Source organism: Rattus norvegicus, chromosome 2 (assembly GCF_021556685.1).
Source record: "Rattus norvegicus strain SHRSP/BbbUtx chromosome 2, alternate assembly SHRSP_T2T, whole genome shotgun sequence".
NCBI classification, from domain to species: Eukaryota; Metazoa; Chordata; class Mammalia; order Rodentia; family Muridae; genus Rattus; species Rattus norvegicus.
Window position 1 is genome coordinate 237,075,288 of NC_141535.1, and position 22,675 is coordinate 237,097,962.

General features: G+C 45.1%; 1 protein-coding gene and 1 long non-coding RNA gene across 5 annotated transcripts in view; one reads left to right on the forward strand and one right to left on the reverse strand.

The window, feature by feature from the left end:
* Ddah1 (dimethylarginine dimethylaminohydrolase 1) overlaps nucleotides 1-22,675 on the forward strand; it is a 133,053-nt gene that overhangs the window by 99,115 nt on the left and 11,263 nt on the right.
* Nucleotides 2,939-9,453, reverse strand: LOC147996601 (uncharacterized). Of its 3 annotated transcripts, none has more exons than XR_015677111.1 (5): nucleotides 9,270-9,453; nucleotides 6,689-6,890; nucleotides 4,108-4,286; nucleotides 3,492-3,583; nucleotides 2,939-3,228 (listed from the first exon to the last, which is right to left on the reverse strand). It is a non-coding gene; the product is annotated as an uncharacterized LOC147996601 (long non-coding RNA). The 3 variants fall into 3 exon arrangements; XR_015677110.1 differs by having other exon boundaries at nucleotides 9,233-9,433; XR_015677109.1 differs by lacking the exons at nucleotides 6,689-6,890; nucleotides 9,270-9,453 and having other exon boundaries at nucleotides 4,108-4,775.

Consider the following 22,675-nt stretch of genomic DNA (forward strand, 5'->3'; position numbering starts at 1 on the left):
TTCCATTACCAGAGACTAGCTTGGTTCCTGTAGAAAGCTGCCAATAAAATTAATAAAGGGATAAGTCCTACTATTGACATGGAGATGCACATACTGGTACAGACGTTCAGGAGAGATAGAAACGCTATCATATACACAGACAGAAGCATCCTTGGCATCTCGTTCCCCATATTGTAGATAGGAATTCTGAGGTTGGGTGAAATAAATATTTTGAGTAGAATGTTAATCCTCGAGGATCTAATTTCCTGGTCTTGGATCTCCTTTCCTTGATTTTCCACTGTGTTCAATAGCCTTCTGGCGCTGCGACAAATACCTGAGATAAATCAACTTGAAAGGAATCAAGTCTCATGGTTTTAGTGGCTTCAGTCCATGGTCACTTGACCTTATGGTAAGGCAACACCGCGGAAGGAAGCACACAGTGCAACATAGCATCTCGCCTTCCGACAGTGTGGGAGCGGTGAGGACAAAAGGGGAAGAGGACCCAGACTCTCCCACAAAGCACAGTCTTGGGGTGATCTAACTTACTCACAGTAGGTCCCACATCCTAAAATTTCCACAACTTCCCAGTAGTGACGCAGGCTGGTGGTCAGTCCTCCGATACACGAGCCTTTGGGAAACACTCGGAAGCAGAGCATAGCTCTGTCCTGCTCAAAGGCCATTCTTTTCCTATCAGGAAGCCGGGTCTAACTATTTTTTTAACCAGAGAGTTGTCCCTATTGTCCACTTTCTTCAATTATTTCCTGCTATTTATTTGTTTGCTTGCTTGCTTGTTGATGTACTTGTTTGGTTTCAAGGAGGGTGTGAGTTTTTTTTTCAACTACAATATTTCCTCACCAATCCTGTTATCTCTGTAATTGTCTTGGTAAAGAAGCCACAGCTCCTTGGGCATGTTTTTTAAAGGGCAAATTATTCAGACAGGTGAAATGTACCTTCCTGTACCACAGAACAAGCTTTCTTTGTCTGTTACCACTCTCTAATATCTGTTTCTTCTGATTCTGAAACCTCTTTTTACATACTCAGTTTAAAACCGAGACCTAGGGGTTTGTGAATAGTCTTGCTATATTTGAAATGCTTTGCCACGGGTTCCGATCTAGTCTTGTCTAATGAAGTTGACTCTTATGTATGTGAACCTCATACATACCTAGACTGTGGTGGAACTGAGACCTTGGTTTGCAGTAACCTCCTCTTAGTTTAACTTGGGTAAGTGTTACAGATATTCAGTCACACTGGGAACCCAGAGATTGTGTTATTTACTGAAAATAGAAAAGCTATTTCTAGTTGTGGTATACCTCACACACCTATAATCTCTTTACCTGGACTATAGATAAACCCTTCATACATACCTTTAAACCCCAACAATGAAGGTAAAGCTAGTTTGTAGAAGGAAGCACCCACGTTTGAAAGTCATGTCTAGGGGTTGGGGATTTAGCTCAGCGGTAGAGCGCTTGCCTAGGAAGCACAAGGAAGTTCGGTCCCCAGCTCCGAAAAAAAGAACCAGAAAAGAAAGAAAGAAAGAAGGAAAGAAGGAAAGAAGGAAAGAAGGAAAGAAAGAAAGAAAGAAAGAAAGAAAGAAAGAAAGAAAGAAAGTCATGTCTAATAATTGAGTGGCAGACAAAGTGACGAATCAAAGGAGATTTGACAGAATAGGATATGCCCAACTGTCATAAGAAGAGAGAGAGAGAGAGAGAGAGAGAGAGAGAGAGAGAGAGAGAGAAAGGCTACTAAAAAGAGAGTGGTAAAGAGAGAGGAAGGAGGCATTTTACCCAGAGAGTTTTACAGAGACAGGTTGAAGAAAGAACAGCTAGACACAGTTAAAGACAGAGAATGAGAAGGAGCCAGAAGATTAGAGCATATTGCTAGAGTTAGTTTGAGTCCAAGTGGAGCAATTTAGTCAGAAGCCAAGAGAAGCTAGATTGAGTCAGTCAGCTTGGAGAGGAATTGGAGCCAGAACAGCTGAGTTGAATCAGCCAGCCAGAGTTCAAAAGAATTAGAGAGGGTGAGCTTATTCCTCAGTAAGTCTCAGAGGCTGAAAACTTTCTAGGCCTAGATAAGATTGTACAGAAGCTAGAAGCTTCTATGACTTGGCCTAGGTTTTCAAATGGAGACTGTAAGCCTCTGAGATGACAATTATTACAGAAGAATAAAAGTTACTTTAACAGGTAAGATGAAGCCAGTTGGCAATTTCTCAACCTTTGATCACTGTAGGAGAAAATAACAGTACCAGGAAAGGGCCTTATGCAAAGAGTGGTTCTTTATTGGCCCTGCTGACCTTCTTTGTAAAATTTAGTTTGTACCTGTCCTTACTGTTAGGGAAGTGGCCTGTCTGTTTTGTTGGGAGATCAAGTGGTGCCTATGATCTCTGTCCTTTAATAGCCTGTTGGAAGGCACTGAAGCTAGAGACAAGTTGACCTAAAATCTGAGCTTCCCCTCCAGCAAAAACTCTGATTACACAAAAAGGGCACTCATACAGTACCTCATTATAGAATCTTGGGTAATATTAGGCCATATCCAGAAATCCAGAGTCCACAGTAGCTTGTTAGTCCTGAAGGCCCTGTTTCCTAGCGTTTGGTGATGGAAGAGCCTTGTTGGCTTCAGTATTATCAAATGCCATCCTGGATGATGTAATTACATCTTTAGGTGGTCTTGTGAGGCATTAGGAACTGAATGTGTAAATCCACTGTGCACTGTTATCCTGTTGAGTCGTTCTGGTTCTCTCAAAATCACTTGGGTCTGCCTGTAGTAACACTGATATCCTTCCAAGAAAGCGCATAAATTTGGGAGAGATGTTGAAAAGCTCTCAGCATAGTTCTCAAGATTATCAAAGAAACTACCCAGATCATGATTGAGCTGCTTGAGGTCATGTATAGAGAAATGTAATTAACAATGCACATGTCCATATTCTATATCACGTTGATAGACGGGGCTCATCCAAGCAAAGGAAATTACATATAATTTTATTAGTAAAGGAATGTGGCTACCGAGTATGGGGATGCATTGGTCTACATTTCCAGTAGGTGGTGATGTTGGTAAAGTCTCTATTTCTTCCAGTTTATCCAGAGGAGGGAGTATCTCTCAGTTGAGGGTATTCAATCTTATTTATGTCACTCAGTGGTAGCACATGACTTTAATCCCAGCACTTAGGAGGCAGAGGCAGATAGATCTCCGAGTTAGAGGCCAGCCGGGTCTACAGAATGAGTTCCAGGACTGCCAGGACTACACAGAGAAACCCTGTCTCAAAAAAACAAAACAAAACAAACATACAAAAAAAAAGATGTCTAAATATTCGACCTTATTTATGAGGGCTATTATCTTTTTATCCAATTTATATGATGAGACTAACTCTAGGTCTCGTGGTAAAGCAAACAAAGTTTATATAAAGCTCCTGCCCAGTTGACTATAAAAGAAATATAATTGTAAATTAGTATGGAAAAACACTGCCTTCTGGACAGGGCATGGCTACTGCACTCATGAACTCACAGCAGAGATGTTACCTGAACAAGGTGGCACCTAGCAACATTCCGTCATGGCGGGGAAGGAGCTCGTTAGGCCCAGAGTTGTGGGACTGTTGGCGGTTAGTGGAGACCTGGGGGTGGGGTGAGTGAGGAATGATTTCCTTTGGTTACATAGCCACTCTTAAGTTTCCCATGCTCCAGTAGATAATTCCCATTCATGCTCATGCAAGCAAGCCTCACAAAAAAAGGGAAAAAAAAAAAGCAAGACATGAAGACAAGAAGGGAGCGTGCTGTGAAGAAGAGGTTTGGCAGGACTAAGGAGGGAATGAGAGAAAGCAGTGGGCAGCAACATGAGTAAATATATTGTTTTATGTAAGCAAGTCAAAGGACAGTAAGATTTTTAAAATCTTACCGAAAAGTTAACTCAATTTTTAACCCGTCTCCCTTCTCTCTGATTGATTATATTGCGGCCATATGGATGTTTTTTTATAAAAGAAAAAAGAAACACAAACCTTTGTCTTTTTAAAATTTGGGGATCAGGTTTGTCCCAATTACGAACGATACATCAGAGAGAAGGAATACAGGGGGGTTCGTGGAAGTGTTCTTTTCACTTGAGACCTGCTAAAATGCCAGTGAAGAGTTGGGGAATACTTACCCCTCTGTGGGGGACTCTAGGAGGCAGGTATACCATTTCAGAATTGCCCCGGCTGACAAAGGGACCATGCGCCTTCTTTTGCATTTCCCTGTACTTTCTGCTACAATTATGCATGCACTTCCCATACACCATGAACTTCCTTCCTGCAAGGAACTGGAGAGACTGAATTGAACTCCTTGCTGAGGGAAGAGAAAAACAAGAAGAAAGAAGCGAAAGCCTTAGTCAAAATGTATTAGCTTTCATGGCCTACAAGCCACGAAAGAACTGTTCTGTACCAGTTGGTATAGCATGCGAAATAAAATCTGAGGCATGCAGTTCCCAAGATAAGAAAGTAGAGAGATCCCACAGTCTAGCACAGATACGCAAATACAAGGAAAGTTGTAAACCTAACGGAACAGGAAACCCCGTGGAATCGATCCAAGCAGAGACCTGCTACCATGAAGATAAGAAAAATCTGATCGTAACTGGCTGGGAACACCGAAAGTATCACCAAGATATTAATCTGGATTCCCCTCATCTCTCAGGTCCTTGCATTATCATTGGAAGAAGTCAAACAAGACAGAGAGAAATAAAAGGTGAAGTGGATGATAGGCAGAGGTCAGCAGAGTAGAACACACTCTCAAAGGTGAAAGCCAGCAATAATCAGAGAAGCCATTGCCTTGATCAGCACTTTAGACTTTCCATTGTTTTCTGAAATGTCTCCAGAACTATAAATCATCTTTTCCTGGGGGGGGGGGGGGGGTCTGTTCTGTTCTGTTCTGTTTAAACTTGTTTTGATTGGTGTATAAGAGGAAGAAATCATACGTCATTCTGTCTTTATTCTTTGTATCTTGTGGGCCATTGTCTTATAAACTACTGCTGGAGGGGCTATGGGTATCATTAATGACCTTCCTGGAATTTCTGGATGTCATGTACCCTTCCAGAGCCAGAGATGCTGTAAGTCCCATTTTTCTAACAGTAATTAAATTTTTCTGAGTCCTTTGTTTTGCAAGCTGCTCCAAGAAAGAGGGTCCAGTCTCGGTGCCCTTCCAACACACTATATCTAAGAAGCCACTGAACAGTGACACTTCATAGTGTGTGTGTCATATGTTTAAATGAAATCAACTAGAAAGATCCTAGCAACTCAGCTAAAAATCCCAAAATATTTTTACTATGCAACTGACGTGGGGAAGGGAGGGAGAAGAACACACTATTGAACCGATACTGATCGATCTATCCCAAGAACATTAGAGGGCAGGTTGATTTGAATAAATTCTTATAGAAACAACACCAAATCTGAAAGACTAGTTTCTCAAGTTTTCTCCCATGGTTTTAACATTCCTTTTAGCCCTTGGCCACCTTCCGCCTTCACCCTGACTCTTACTGTCAAGGGACTAATGTAGGATCAGCTAACTGCCAGCCAGGCATAAGTCCTCAGAACCTTCTAGAAGAGTATCTGCCTTGTCACTGAGCAGAGAACTCCCTGCACTGTACTTGGAACTCCTGATCACACACAAAATGGAGCAAACTGAGTCAGCTCCAGAGAACGCACACCTCCTTTATTTACGCATTCACAGGTCAAACAGCAGCAGTGGCTGCCTTACGGAGCGGGTAGGACTCATGGTCTAGAGACCCAATTCAATGTGAAACTTCAGATTTAAAGTTTAAGAAAAATGCAGCTCAAGTCTTAAGACAAAAAGCCAGGGCTCTATAACCTTAAGAAGCTAGGTCAGCCACCTATCCTGACAGGCCATTTTAAAAAGCTGATAATAAGATGCAGAGATTTTAGTTGACATGGCCACACTGGGAAGAAAACAAATAAGGGGGGGCTGGTGACCCCAAGTCCAGGTATGGGGAACTCATGTGAGATTTAGGCTTAACTGGGGGTCGGGAGGAAGAAGCATCTGTAAGCACACTGCCTTGATCTAAGAGCGTTCTGCAGTGTTAATCTAAGTTTGGGCTCCTTGAGTGTCTGAACTCCCATCTCGGCGAGGTGATCCAAGCAAGTGCCTGATTTCAGGGTCAAGGTGGTCCTTGGGAAATATTTACGGCCATTCTAGGAGCAGCCTACATGGCTTCGTGGACAGTCGCCCTCGCCTGAGGGATGGTCCCAAGTGCGAGGTTCTTCTCTTGCAATCCAAGGTGGCTGCAAGGCTAAGACAATGAGATCTGTGTGCCTTCCGCCCTAGGAAGAATGAGTGACTAACATGCTGACCTACAGGGATTCTTCAAAGTGACAGACACCTGAAGGCATCAGAGATGCTGGGCTTTTGCCCTGCATTTAGTTCATGTTAGAAGCTGAATGTGTCCGCACAGGCTCTGTTCGAACCCTTAGTTGTTCGCTCATGGTGCTGTTATTGGAGGTCCTGGAACTGTTGGGAGATACAGGCTGGCTGAAGATTGGGCTGTGGTGAGGTGGGAGCTTAAAGTTTACAACCTGGCTGCTCTCAGCCCACTCGCTGCCTCCTGGCTACCGAGATGGGAAGGGTCCTCGCCACAAGTTCCTCCCCACCATAAACACCAGTATGCCTTCTCCTCAACCCTGAGCCACAATAAATCCTTCTTCTAAATAAGTTGCTTTTTATCAAACATTTGATCGCACCTGCAAGAAAAGCAACTAATGAAGTCGTCCTGTTGGCCCAAATGAGAAGCGTTGACTTTTGGCAAGAGCGATATCCAAATGTGTGTTGTAGAAATACATCTGTTGCTGGAAGTGAACTATGATTCATTTGCAGAAATACCTCGGTGCACCTCCTGTAGCTGTACTCCATCCTCCTGCGGCCCCCACCTTTCTCCTGGACTGGCTTGTTGGTTTTTAATGAAGGAAGACAGAAAAATTAATTTTGTAGCATCTCTTACTCTGGGTTTTTTTTTTTTTAGTACCATCTAAAAATCACTTTCCTCTCCATGAGCCTGGATTAATTACATGCTATCTGTCACAGGCACAGGAAGACAGTTTTTAATATCTGCCCTCAGGAGAGACTTGCAATAATTCTAGCTTAATCTCCTTGGTGTAGCATTCAGTCCTCTAGGCAGCTGGGAAAGGAGGGAAAAAGGGGACAAAGGGAAGAGAAAGAAGGAAATTACAGAAAGGGGGTAGATGTGTGTGTGTGGAGAGAGAAAGAGAGAAGAGAAGAGAAGAGAAGAGAAGAGAAGAGAAGAGAAGAGAAGAGAAGAGAAGAGAAGAGAAGAGAAGAGAAGAGTAGAGTATGGGCGAAGTGGTGACCTATATCAGTTACCGTTTTGTTGCTGTGATAAAAATACCATAGTCAAGACACCTTAGAGGAAATAGTGTATTTGGGGGTTAAAGTTGCAGAGGGATACGAGTCCACCCAGGTGAAGAGGCATAGAAGCAAGCAGCAGCCATGGCGACTAGAGCAGGAAGCTGAGAACTCACATCCTGAACTTGAAGCACAAAGAAGAGAGAATGGAAAGTGGATGGAGGTTTTAGCTCTCAAAATATGTCCCAGTAGCATACTACCCCCAGCCAGGAGGCACCTCCTGCACCTCCCCAAAGTACGCCATCAGCTGGAGCCCAAGCGTTCACATATCTGAGACTGTGGAGGACATTCCCATGGAAACCACATTTAGCTCTCAGCCGAAAGTCTCTGGAAACTAGTCAGTGAGAAAGGTGCTCACCCGACCTAGGAAAACAAGCAAGACTGTTTGTTCTGTTGATGGGCTCTGCCATTGGCTGGCCAGGCAGCACACGGAGTGTTCTCAGCCTTCTCACTCTGAGCTGCAGAACAGTTACCTTCTCCCGTGGCCATTTAACATTTTCCTCTTCCTTACTGATAATTCTGTTCTTAGCAAGGCATGGAAATGTAGCCTTGGATCTCAAGTTCAAGGTCAGCCTGGGCTCCTTAGTGAGACGCTCGTCTCTAAAACCACAGGAATGGAAACATTTGTTCTGTTGTGTTATAACGAATTATTATTTTAGAAGTAGGAAGGGTTATGAGATCTCCCTCCAGCTTTCATATCTTTGTCGTGTAAACGAGCTGGAGCACAGTCAGTGGAATTCCAATAGGCTTGAATTTTAAATTAAACGATCTGGGAGCGTTTCAGTGGAAATGTCTTTGCGGCTTCCGATGAGTGTGCACACGTAAGATTCTTAGAACGAGGTCGAGGGCTGCTCCGCAGATCGTTTGAATTGCACCGCACGCAGCTTGTCTCTCTCTGAATGACTAAACTGTAAAACACAGGTCACCCAGGCCATGTTTCCTCTTGTTCTGACTCAGATCCACTATTGATTTTCATGTCCAAAAATGTCCATGTCATTTTATAGGTGGCCATATTTTCAAAACAATGAAGGTGGAAAAACCCAGAATGTGTTTGGACCGTACATTTTTTTTTCCACCGTCTGGAATTTCCTTAATGACATTGCAACAGTGACAAGGCCAAAGAACAACAAAAATGCACTAGTATTAACAGAGAGATTGCAGTGCAAAAAATAAAGATGTTGTCTCTGTGCTTGTCGCAGAGCGTCGTATGGTGGGCAGCCACCAGCCTTCCATTTGGGACGCTGACAGTTCTCTTGCGGTTTAATAAAACATCTCATCTGGGCACCCATTCCAGGTTTGTCTACAAAACAGTAGTATCTTTCAGTCTACTGTGCCTGTATTAAGAAATCAAAACACTAAACAAACTGCCTCCAGGCTTACACCAACTGCGCGTGCTTCTTGGCAGCAGTTGTTTTATTGGTAGTTGGTCCCAGTGCTGTGTGCCAACGAGCCTGGGGTGACCGAAATCAAATGCTTTGGCGAGATAAGGCAATAAATAATTTGAAGCTGTGAGGCCAGAGCAGCCAAGGCAAGAAGGAGAGGAGGAGGAGGGGGAGGAAGAGGAGGAGGAAGAAGATCACAAAGAAGAAGAAGGAGGAGGAGGAGGAGGAGGAGGAAGAAGTAGAAGAGGAAGAGGAGGCACATGTTTCTCTTCTGGGCTTTCAAGAAAATGTCAGGGTCGGGGGAGAAGGGATGTTTAGAGTATTGTTCAGCATGTCCATTATGAACTGGGACATCAGAGGTACTGTGCTGATCCCACTGGATACTGGGGGGAGGGAATATCCAGGCATCTCTCAGCAGGGGTCAGGCTCATGCCCTCACACAGGGCTTTGCAATCCAAGTTTCACAAAAACAAAAAGACTTACCCCCAAATAGCAGTTCCTAGTAAGAGAGATGACTTACGAATCATCTGGAGGCCTTTCTGAGAACAACATTGCTTTGGCCAGTCTCAGCAAATTCTGGGGATTTAGGTCCAGGAGAGATCCCAGCAGCCTCCACGGGAGACCAAGTTAAGGACTTTTAGTTCAAGGATATGGGCAGCTCCCCAGGCACCTATCTTAAACCCCAAATGGCAGAGTTCTTTGTTGACTCTCTTGACCGAGGAAGCCAGTCCCTCGTGGCTTTCATGGGAAAATAGAGAGAGCATCAAACAGAAGCCGCGGGCGTCTAGAAACCCTCAACTTAATTGCTGCCTAAAGTCCGAAATGACCTGATCTGAGCCATAAAACCTGACTGGGAAGGCATTTAGATTCCAACTCTCCATCCATCCAGCATGCTGAGATTCCTTCTTAAAATACTCCGTATAACCAAAACTCACGAATGTGACCATTTTCTGAAAACAGCAAGCTAGCCTGTGACTTATATTTCTGTATTTCCATGCTCCTTCCTCTGCACCCCACACACACATGCGCACACACACTCACAACACACACGCACGCACACACATACACATACTCACACACACACGTGCACACACACACTGACCCACATACACACACTCACACACATACACTCACACATGTACACACACTCTCACACACATACACACATACTCATACACTCACACACTCACACATGCACACTCATGCACACTCACATACACATACACATTCTCTCACACACACGTGCACACACACACTGACCCACATACACTCACACACTCACACATGCACACTCATGCACACTCACACATACTCACACAGCACATTCATGCACACACACATACACACACATACACATTCTCTTACACACACACGTGCACACACACACTGACCCACATACACATACTCACACACATACACTCACACACACATGCACACACATGCACACTCATGCACACTCACACATACTCACACAGCACATTCATGCACACACACACACACACACACACACACACACACACACACTACCTAACAACAGGGCGTTGAGTTTGATGTGTGAAGGTTTTGTGGGGAAAGACATTTCATGACACTGATGGAAAAGGGGAATTTTTGAGATGATCCTATGTTGATTCTACTAAGACAGCGTGATTGCCCACAGATTCAAGCCAGCTATGAGGGCAAAGCAGAGAACCCAGAGTCTAAATTCACGGATTGTCATCCTGGCTGTGCCCCCAGCTCTCCCCATGTGACCCCATGTCCTGTACTCAGTCTATTCTTGGAAGAAAGAAAAAACGTTGAATCAGCCTCGCTAGGAAATTAGAGCATCATTCTTTCCTGCCGGGAACTCCATGATGTCCAGGCAAGGTAACAGCCATGTATTAAATGTGAGGATGTGCAGCCAAGCTGAATTACAGGTGAGGGAGGGCGGACAGCTAAGGAAGAAAAATAGCATCCGACAACCACTGAGGATTATTCCAAAGAAGGCCCAGCCTCACCTAATGTGGCCACAGGAATTGGGTTTGTTCCTTACCTACTGTAGAACAACCAATTTCAGCTTACCCCCACCAGCTTACAAATAAACGAGACTCGGACTATGGTTATTTTATTTGACTTTGACAATTACTGGGCGGTCACTCCTAATCTACTTCTAATTGTAGGCCTGGCTACTTCCCCAGTGGTGTACCCCAGATACATGCTGTTTCTTATGGTCGTGCACTCTCCCCATGGGGTGTGTGTGTGTGTGTGTGTGTGTGTGTGTGTGTCTCTCTCTCTCTCTCCCCCCTTCCACCCCCTCCCCCCTGCTTCTCCATCCCTCACCAGGTCACTCAAAACTCAACTACCTCTAATCCCACCAGTAATTGGCTGTAGCCAATTTTATTTAACCAGTAGTTTTAAATGAAGAGACAGGGTTTGCACAGCAAAAGCTTGTGACCATGAGAATTCACTTGTAGGCCTAGACCCTCTGGTGTAGAATCTAGTGTTACAGCACATAGCAATCGACCAGACCTCAACACCTACAATCAATGGAGAATTGCAAAGTACTTGTGTGTGTGTGTGTATGTGTGTGTGTGTGTGTGTGTGTGTGTGCGCGCGAGAGCGCGCGTGCGTGCACGAGTGTGCATGCGTGCGTGCACCTCTGTCTGTCTATCCATCCTGTGTCTGTGTCCTTTTGCTCTTTTGAAGCAGGATCTCAGTCTTTAGCTGAGGCTGGCCAGCCTTCTCCCTCAGCCTTCTGAATTCTGTGTGCACCAGCAGCCCACAGTGTTTTTTAGGAGAAGGGTAAAATCAGAGCATGGACTTTCAGAAAGATATCATACAATAATGATTCAACAGAAATATTGATTAACCGTCATAAATCTAGTTAGATGCCGTCTTTCAGTAATGAATGAGAAGGGAGACAGTGTGAGGATGAACAGGGCCGTGAAGGAGGAGAGGCCAGGGGGAGGGGTGGCTGAGGGACTCTGAAAGGGAGAGTGGCTCTGAGCTAACTGATCTGAGGGAACCTCCAGAATGGGATGGCCTTGGGGCGATCTGGAAGACTTCAGACCTTCTCAGTCCTCTATGGCCTCCAAAGGAGCAAACCATCAGAAATCACTGGGCAAAACATGTTGCTGCATTTCACTGACCTAGATTCATGTTTTGGGAACCGAGTGGTACTCAGACATGTCCAGAGGACAGCTGCTCTGGAGGACAGCCAGTGTCTAAGCCTGTAAGACATTGGCAGGGCTGGCTTCTACTTCAGTTTCCATTGGCAGCAACTGGGGTCAGCGTTGGTCCGATCGAGGAGTCTCTGTCTTCACTGTTTTCTGTCCTTTTTCAGCTTGTATTTACCCAGACAGCCCATCCCCCTCCAAAAAATCACTCTACACATCTACTCTACCAGCCTCCAATGTGTTTTCTTGGCCTAATTGATTTGGCAAGAGATTAAAAGTAATCAAAAGTACTGTGCCTGCATCGTGAGCTACACTAGTGCATCACAGAGCGGCCCCTGTCTCTCTCTCTCTCTCTCTCTCTCTCTCTCTCTCTCTCTCTCCCCTGTCTCTCTCTCTCTCTCTCTCTCTCTCTCTCTCTCTCTCTCACACACACACACACACACACACACACGTGTTCACTGATCCTCTGGCCACACTTCTGCTGCCAAAGGGATTAGGAAATGTGTCAGTTGAGTTGGAAGGAGGAAGGTTGAGTTTTGGGTTACTGATCCTCTGAGGAAGTCACATGTGTTAAATGCCTTTAGTGTTGATGGGTGCCCTGTTTCTTGGCTGAACATCAGTAAGGCATGTGGTAAAATGCAGACACTAAGTCGGAGGGGGTGTTTAGACTGTGAGCTCTTCTCCAGTTCCTGCGGAGGACGTCCTCCCACTGCAACCACGCTCCTGCGAAACACTCCACCACTCTCAGTCATCACTTCGTTCTCTCATTTCCATCTTTCTGTCCATGTCAGTCTGTCAATCTTTAGGAATATTTCTAAACCTTGTTTCTGTGTTATGGACCCTGGGTGGTTGAACTGTGTTGGGTTTCTATATTTCTTACAGCACTGGCTCAAGATATTAAAGATAGCTTTGAGCTATGGTGGTGGTGCATGCCTTTAATCCCAGCGCTCAGGAGGCAGAGGTAGGGGCATCTATGTGAGTTCAAGGCCAGCCTGGTCTACAGACTGAGTTCCGGGACAGCCAAGGCTACATAGAGAAACCCTGTTTCAAAAAAGGGAGGAGGGGTGGAGATCGTTCCTCGTAGTCATTTCCCCTTTATCTTTCATGCAGTAGGACTAGCTTCAAAGCTGTGACCACATACATACCCTGAGGTGACTCACAGATACAGAGATCAAAATAAAATAAATCAGAATTAAATGGAGGTGCTGAAGGAATTACAATTTCCTTGTGTTTTCCAGTCATTCGGTGTCACCCACACCCTGTCAAGAGGAAGAGCTCACTGTAGGTCACCTATTAAGAATGTTAATGTCCAGAGGAACAGTAATAATACTATGCCATGAACACACAGATTACTGAGAACACACATTTAAATTGCACGCCACGCCACGTTCTGGAGTTTACCGTGAGAAATCCTAATTTGGCAAGAATGAGGTGGCACTCTGAAGCAGGCTGGTCCGTAAACCTCACTCTCTAGATCATTGGGCTGTGTCTAGGGTTCACCAAATGCTAGTTCCTGCTTGAGCATTTGCAGGCAAGAGGAGAAGAGCATTTCTACAGGAAACTGCTACACCTTTGAGCGGAAAGTGCCACCGAAAGTCATGGAGGATATCCCAGTTAATCGAGAGCAATGGTTTTCAGCCTTCCTAACGCTGTGACCCTTTAATACAGTTCCTCGTGTCACAGAGACCCCCAGCCATAAAATTATTTCATTGCTACTCCATAACTGTAATTTTGCCATTGTTAGGAATTACAATGTAAATATCTGATGTGCGACTCCTGGAGGGGTCTCGACCCCCAGGTTGAGAACAGATGCTCTGGAGCAATGCTACCTCTGGACATTTCCAGAAGGAACCCTAGCCGTGTCACAGCCGTTTACCGCTCAAACTGGCAGAGGGGCCTGGGAGAACAGAGCCAGTAAATGAGGCAGACTAAAGCCTCTTGCCATAGCCGACTTTATTCAGAGCATCAACTCTGAGGGTTGAGTCACATGAGAAAAGCGTACAAACACAAGGGTAAGCTGCACAGGGCACATAAACAAATAACGGTATCCAGTTCTAATGAGTAACCAGAAGTAAACTCACAAAAGCATAATCCAAGAACAGCTCCGAGTTCTTGAAGAAACTGAAGTCCCAAGACTCCTGTCTTGTCATCTTGGAGTTTTCTCCCAAGCGCTCAGAAATTCCCTCAGAGCATGCCATTTTTGGACCTTGTTCTCTTTCCCAGATTAAATAAGCAGAAATGCTTGTGAAGTGCTGTCTTTTCTCTCAAATGCCCCACTCTTTGATTATTTTTGTTGTTTTTAAATGGGAAATGTTGGTTTCCAACTTCTCAGGGTCGATCGCATCTGCATGTTAGCATATGTGACCCTGCTTCGAGTTCTTACTCCACTTGTCTTTCTTAGGCCTGGAGGCAGACCCTTGCCTTAAAGAAAGTCTGCCTTCCTCTCTGGAGTCCTACAGACTGAAAACAGACAGATCCCGAGTTACCAGCGGGAGTAGTGTAGGGAGGAAGGAAACCCAAATAGCTCCTTGAATAGGAGGTTGGTCCCATCTCTGGAATTTGTCAGGGAGGACTTGAGGAGGGCTTGTGGAAGGCACCAGAGCTGACTGAAGCCAGAGAGTCCCTGACCAGGGTATAGCACAAGTGTCAGCTGGAGGCCCTTGTCACTGATGCTTTAGCTCTGAATGAGTGTCTTCCAGGGAGCTGCAGCCGGAGACTTGGGTAAGGAATGTAGGAGTTGGCACAATACATGATCTTAAAGATCTATTTAACAAATATAAATTGAATGCCTACCATATGTCAGGCGTTACCACAGAGCCTCACGTGAAAAGCCTCCCTGGATCTTTCAGTAGAGGCAAAGACCAAAATATTTGTAGTGCAAGGCTGCAAGTGAAGCTCAGTGGTAAAATGGGCTTTTAATAGGTGAGGCCCTGGGTCCAGTGCCCAACACACACATTTATACACTCATGCACACTTACTAACACACATGCACGCACTCATACATCTGCACAATCAACTCATAGCCATATACAAGCACACGGGGACAGTGAGAATTTAAAAATGTCGCTCATTGAAGCATCTCGTTATAACTAATCTTCTCCAGGTTCCATTCCTCCCTTCCATCTCATTAAATAAACCTTCAGTTTAAAATAATTTCATTGTCAGAATAAAATCTGGGTTCCTCAGCACTGCAGAAAGTTTCAAAAGGTATATAGGGGCTGAGGTTCTAGCACAGACACAGAGCATTTGTCTTAGCATGATTAAGGCCTTGGGTTCAATTCCAGGTATAGACAAAAAGAAAAAGAAACAATGACATTTTCGCCTTCCAAGTAATCATAATAATAAAAAGCCCTGTGGTTGGAGCCCAGGCATCTGTGTTTTTCAAAGCTCACCAGATGATTCTGTTGTTCCACCAGGTCTAGAAAACAGTTGAGCCTAGGACATGCCTCAAATCACCAAACAGAGCAGTTAAGCCACACCTCCCGGGCCACTTAAATTCTTTTCACAAAACCAAAACAGCGAAACCTTCATTACAGCCTGGGCTCTGAGACTGACTTCTCGGTTTGGAACCTTCCAGTGCGCTCTTCACCCAGATTCTTCACCCTGAGCCTCTGGGAAGCAGGCCTGATACGTTTCAAATCCTGCCTGTGTCTCCAGTGTTTTATTCTTGGTTTTTTCTATACAATGAAATCACTTTCCCAGGTGTTCCAGATATCTCTTCCTCATTCTCTAATATGGCTGAAGGCCAGGTTCAGAAACCGAGTATATTCCTCTCATTTCAGATCTGTAGAGGACCTAGATAGCTCTCGACCTGGCTGGGAGTGGAGGAAGTGGGAGAAGTGGGGGAAGGGACTCTAAAGCTTCTTTCCTCGTTAGTCTGTTAACTTTGTGGGGATCTGGGTTTCTAATGAGGATGTGATAGCAGCTGTTTTCCCAAATAACAATCAATTCCCTAGCAGGAATCTTAATCAATTTGAGGATGAAATAAAAAAGTAAATGGTGGCATGGGTAGAAGATCAGTGGGAGGGCTGGTTGTCATGCCACCATGAAGACCTGAGTTTTCCATAGCCAGTACCCAGGTAAAACTGGATGTGGTCGTGCATGCCTATAGCCCAGCATTGGAAGGAGTGGAGGGCAACCTACGACCATACTGGGCAACCATCCAGCCTGACAGACAAGCTCCGGGTTGAGTGAAAGACCTTGTCTCAAGAGTTAAATAGAATTAGGTAGCTCCCTAGGCTTGAGAGGAATTAGCTAGTTTATGTCTCGAAGCAATCGCAGAAAGCAAGTGTACATTTTGTCTTCCTATCTCACGGTTGACGAAAGGGAAGCACAGAGAGGTGAAGCCATTTACCCCAGGCCACACAGCCCATAAGTGGCAAACTAAGAGTAAAAAGCTATTTTATGTCATGCCCACTTGTCACATTGAAAAGATTTAAAAAAAAAAAGTCCAAGGGCATCAATTAAAGTTTTAAGCATTTTTCCTTCCTCTAAATAATAACAAATACAGATATTTCTCGAATAAATACTTTACGGTCTTAATAGCAAAAAAAAAAAAAAGAGTTAAATAGAGAACAAAAGGAGAACAGTCCCAACATCCACCTCTGGCTTCCACCATGAGTATACACTCTCACACACACACACACACACACACACACACACACACACACACACACACACACACAGGCTTGCGTGTGTACACAAATCGAAAATAATTTAAGAAAGTAAATGGTGTCCTTACTTGAAGTTTGCTTTCTTTCTCTCGCCTTGTTTTCTTTCTGTTTCTGAAAAGCATCTTCTTTCTCCTAAATCACGAATGAGTTTGAAGCTCCGTGACTCTCAGACAAAGGCAACTTTGGCAACAGGTGGAGAGATGCTCCACTGCCATAGTGGGCGTAGTGGGGGGGGGGGGGCACCAGAGGCTATGATTGTCCTGTAGTGGACCAAGGTTGGGTGAACAAACCCTGTAGTCATAATATAATAAAGTAAAATTTTAAATATACATATTATATATGTATATATGTATGTATACATAGTGTGTGTGTGTATATATATATATAATATTTTTAAAGAGACTAGAAAGGAAGGGTGGCTCAGCCATTAAAAATGCTTCTCTCATAGCGGACCTGAATTCAGTTCCCATGTCAGGTAGCTCATAAACACCTGTAACTCCAGCTCCAGAGGACCTGACACCTCCTGTCCTCTGTAGGTACCTTCTTGCACATGCACAGACACACATACACATAAATAAAAATAAAAATAGGGGTTGGGGATTTAGCTCAGTGGTAGAGCGCTTGCCTAGGAAGTGCAAGGTCCTGGGTTCGGTCCCCAGCTCCAAAAAAAAAAGAACCAAAAAAAAAAAAAACAATAAAAATAAACACTTGCTCTTGGGGACTGGGCTGTCAGCCCATACTTGTCACCCCAGGACTGAGAAAACTGAGTCAAGGAGGATTTAGAATTTGAAGCTAGCTTGGACTATGGGTTTTATTTTTTTCAAAAAAAATATAAAATATGTCAAATATCAATTAATATATATCAAATATATTATATGTCAAATACATTATATATATATATATATCAACTTTGTCTCCAAAAAAATCTACTAATGAAAAAATATTCTAGAATAGTTTTGTGATTTAAAAAGCATAATTTAAAAGAACTATTTGAAATTATATACTCATACATCACCCCATTTTACACAAATGACTATCAAAATACATTAAGTCTACAAAGCATCAAGTAGAAATACAAGGGAAAGATGATATAGGAAAGGTAGGAGCCAAGTTAAAGAAGGCATTCTGTGGGTCTTCATTTTTTTCTTTTTCTTTTTTTGGTATAGAATAGAGTTTATTCAGGGCATGGGGAGGGGAGTTGAGAAGGTGATAGAGGCAGAGAAAAGCAGGGAGAGAGAGAAAATGGAGAAGTAGGGAGTAGAGGCTGGCCATGAGCACGGGGAGGGGGATGGGAATGGGGAGAGAGCGGGGCAAAAAGGCAAGAGCGAAAGCCTCTTTCTTCATTTTCAGTGATAGAACAAAGAGTTATAGGCATCCAGTCACCGGGTGCAAAGGAAGAAACATTTCATCTTGTGTATTTGAAAGCTCTAAAGAGTCTTGACTCCCATTTCATAAGTCCAGTTTATCATCTGCCTTCCAGGAATGTATTTCCTCATCCCATCGGTGCATTTCCTAAACTGAATGTTAGTCCCCAGAAACAGTCTGTCCGTAGGAAGCAAAATTTCTGTAAGCCAGATTTCAAAACCAAAGTTATTATGGTGTCGATAAAAAGCTGAGACCAACTTCTAGTGGGCTTTCAGGCTACTATACTATTACTGCATACTGTACAGCAGGTCACTTACACTAACATCCAGAAACAAAATCTCATAAAACTACAAGGTCTCATGAAGAGGGCATTGGCTTGCTGGTGAGAGCTCTTACTAGCCTCTTAGAGCTGACTGTAAAACTTGGGAACTTTTACAAGTTGGCTGTTAAACATAACTGCAGTTAACTATTAATTCTGTAGCTGGGTGTAGTGGCATACACCTGGAATCCCAGCGTGTGAAAGGCAGAGAGAAGAGGATTTTTAAGCTGGAGTTTAAAGTTGAAAGCTAGGACTGTCTCAAAAAAAAAAAAAATTAAGGTTTTCAGAGATGGCTCAGCCAGGGGTTAAGAGCACTAGTTGCTCCTTGGGGAGGACCCAGGTTCAATTCCCAGCACCTTCGTGGCAACTCACAACTACCCCTAACTCCAGCCCAGGGTGTCTGATGCCCTTTTCTGGCCTTCACGGACACCAGGCACATACATGGCACACAAGCATATAGGCAGACAGGATACCCACACATTGTTTAAGAATTAAATTTTTATACTTAGAATTAAACAAATGATAAACCAAGGCAGTAAATAATTCAAAACGTCTAACTTCCTGGTTGCATTACTGTATTTTTTTTCCTTTTCTTTTTTTCAGAGCTGGGGACCGAACTCAGGGCCTTGCGCTTGCTAGGCAAGCGCTCTACCACTGAGCTAAATCCCCAACCCCGCATTACTGTATCTTGCCATTGGCTGTTCTTGAGGTTATCGGTGCGTGATAACCTCTGTGATGCCCCGGGGTAGCTCATAAGTGATGGGGGAGAAGGGGAAGGTATCCATAGGAATCAGCAAGTGTTAGGAGTCGGGATTTGACTTGTTTTCTAGACCGCCTAGGCCAGGATTTCCGAGCCTTTCTACCCATGACTTCATCTGACAGGTTTTTACGTAGCCCTGCTCACAAAGGTATAAGAAATAGGTACCCAGATCAAACATTTGCTGATAGAAAATCTCTGAAAAAAAATATTAAAAGTTCTTTGGGGATATATGCATTTTACCAGTCATGAAAGGTCGAAGTAGTTTTGCACTCTGACAAGCTGAGAGTGCCCATTTGTCTAGCCCAGAGCAACCTAAAGCTAAAATAATTCAATACTTAACGTTCTGCAGAATGGTAAGAAGCCATTGTTTTCTGTAACGAAGCCTTTTGTTCCTGTAAGAGCAGAAAGCATTGCACACAGAGTAAAGACCGCAGTTTGTAGCCCGCGGTTGTTGCAGCCCTTGACTGAGGTGTTCCATGCGGCCTTCATGGGCAGTGTGTGCTGTGACAGCATGTGTGGTGTAGAGCTCACGTTTCTGCTTTCGAATTCAAGGCTACAACGAGGTCAGGTAATACAACATGGGCAGGCATTGCCAGAAACACCTCGGACGCATCACGCCTTTGATTTTGAATTAATTTTTAGCTGCAACACTTTTGGGAACCTTTCGTTATTGCTAAATAGTAAGTGACTCTCCCGCCTTCATTTACCCCACGTGCTGTCAAACCTTCAATCTCAGAACCTTCGGTCTAAATGTAAATGATGGGGAAATCTGACCACTTCGAGTTAAATGTAAAAGTGTGTGAGTGCAGGGGTTCTGTAAATGACTGCAATACCAGGGCCTGTGCAAGGCCGGCCTCAGCCCCAATTTCAAAGGGAGAAAGGAGAACTTAAAATATGTGTGTTATGTGTTTAGCCATAACGTGGATCGAGCAATGATGAACTGCCTTCCAGGGTTCAAACGATTGCTCAGTTCATCGGGGAGCGCACTCCCACCTCGCCAAACAAAATCCCAATAAATGTTCTCTTTGTTTCATTGGTGTTAGACATTAGCATAAGCAGGACTGCCAACCAGCAGCTACACAGACACCATGCTAATCTGTCACTTCCTCAGACAAGGAAGTGACAGATGAGCTCTGCAAACTCAACAAAAGGATTTATGGGAATCAAGCACAAAATTAAATTTCCGGAGGAGAGCACTGGAAGCTTTACTGTTGCTTATAGACCGTGCTGTTCATCCTTAGAGCAAACATGGGTACAATACTTCTGAAGACACAGGGGCTAAGCAAGTGTTTGAATCTTTTCCTAGCCACCGGGGTCAAAATTAGTTACACCAAGTTACATAACTGGGAATCACACTGATGATTTTCTTTACCATGATCCAGGAAAACAAAAATAATTAGAATGCTTTCTGTGAGCACAAACTCATTCCTATCCTCCAAACAAGCCTTCTACAGCCGGCCAGGCAGGCTAAACCCTGCCAATAGTGGGACACAGTGGCCAAATTAATCCAGGACATCATTGTAAATAGGGTCTGGCTCTTAGCCATTTCTGACCTTGGCACCTGCTCCTCTCTGCTCTAGAAATCATAACGCCCTTCACTCGACCCCTCTCCCCTTCCAATGGCTCTTCTCTCTCTTTTACTTAAAAACAAAATAGTTTCAAGAATAACCAAACCATGGAAGGCCAGAGCCAAGCTCAGGTGGCCTCAAAGACCAGACCCTGTATGGAATGCATTTGCACACAAACCTTCTACAGATACACGAATGACAAGAAAATTCTGTAGAAAAATGTGTCCCATCACAGGCTGCCAGTGAATGCCAGTGAGTCTAGTCTTTTGGGTGGTAAGATGGTGGTTGTCATGTCAGGATGAAAGTAGGCATGGGAAGTCGGACACACCCAGGTTTGAAGCCTGGATTACCTGTCTAAATGAGTGATCCTGGACATATCACTGAATTTCTCCGCAGTTGTCCTCCTTTCATTTAAAGAGAGAGATGACGTCACTGCATATACAGGGTCGAGATGACGTCACCGCATACACGGGGTTGCCGTGAGAAAGGAATTGAGGAGAGGAAGAGAATAATCACACCCATAAGTATGAGTTGAATGTTTTCCATTTTCTCCGACCAAGAAAGATTCATAAAGATCAGCTGCCTCCAAAGCCCCGAGAGATTAAACCTTTGATGGTGGGATTTAGGTTACTGGGACAGTTAATCTTGTCAACCTGGGAGGATTTAGAATCACCATGGAAACGTATGTCTGGATGAATCTTTGAGAGTGCTTCCAGAAAGGTTTAACAGAGCAGGCAGGAAGACCCACCCTGAATGTGGGAGGCACTGTCTGATAGGATCAGATCTCAGACTGTGTGCAAAGGAGACCGGGACTGAGCACCAGCACTCACCTCCTCAGGCTGCCTGCCTTTGGAGTAGACCAGGACTGAGCACCAGCACTCACCTCCTCAGGCTGCCTGCCTTTGGAGTAGACCAGGACTGAGCACCAGCACTTACCTCCTCAGGCTGCCTGCCTTTGGAGTAGACCAGGACTGAGCACCAGCACTCACCTCCTCAGGCTGCCTGCCTTTGGAGTAGACCAGGACTGAGCACCAGCACTCACCTCCTCAGGCTGCCTGCCTTTGGGGTAGACCAGGACTGAGCACCAGCACTTACCTCCTCAGGCTGCCTGCCTTTGGAGTAGACCAGGACTGAGCACCAGCACTCACCTCCTCAGGCTGCCTGCCTTTGGAGTAGACCAGGACTGAGCACCAGCACTCACCTCCTCAGGCTGCCTGCCTTTGGAGTAGACCAGGACTGAGCACCAGCACTTACCTCCTCAGGCTGCCTGCCTTTGGGGTAGACCAGGACTGAGCACCAGCACTTACCTCCTCAGGCTGCCTGCCTTTGGAGTAGACCAGGACTGAGCACCAGCACTCACCTCCTCAGGCTGCCTGCCTTTGGAGTAGACCAGGACTGAGCACCAGCACTTACCTCCTCAGGCTGCCTGCCTTTGGAGTAGACCAGGACTGAGCACCAGCACTCACCTCCTCAGGCTGCCTGCCTTTGGAGTAGACCAGGACTGAGCACCAGCACTCACCTCCTCAGGCTGCCTGCCTTTGGAGTAGACCAGGACTGAGCACCAGCACTCACCTCCTCAGGCTGCCTGCCTTTGGAGTAGACCAGGACTGAGCACCAGCACTCACCTCCTCAGGCTGCCTGCCTTTGGAGTAGACCAGGACTGAGCACCAGCACTTACCTCCTCAGGCTGCCTGCTTTTGGAGTAGACCAGGACTGAGCACCAGCACTTACCTCCTCAGGCTGCCTGCCTTTGGAGTAGACCAGGACTGAGCACCAGCACTTACCTCCTCAGGCTGCCTGGCTTTGGGGTAGGCCGGGACTGAGCACTCACCTCCCCTTGCTGCCCAGCTTTGGGGTAGACCAGGACTGAGCACCAGTACTCACCTCCCCTTGCTGCCTTGCCTTTGGGGTAGACCAGGACTGAGCACCAGCACTCACCTCCCCTTGCTGCCTGGCTTTGGGGTAGACCAGGACTGAGCACCAGCACTCACCTCCCCTTGCTGCCCGGCTTTGGTGTAGACCAGGACTGAGCACCAGTACTCACCTCCCCTTGCTGCCCAGCTTTGGGGTAGACCAGAACTGAGCACCA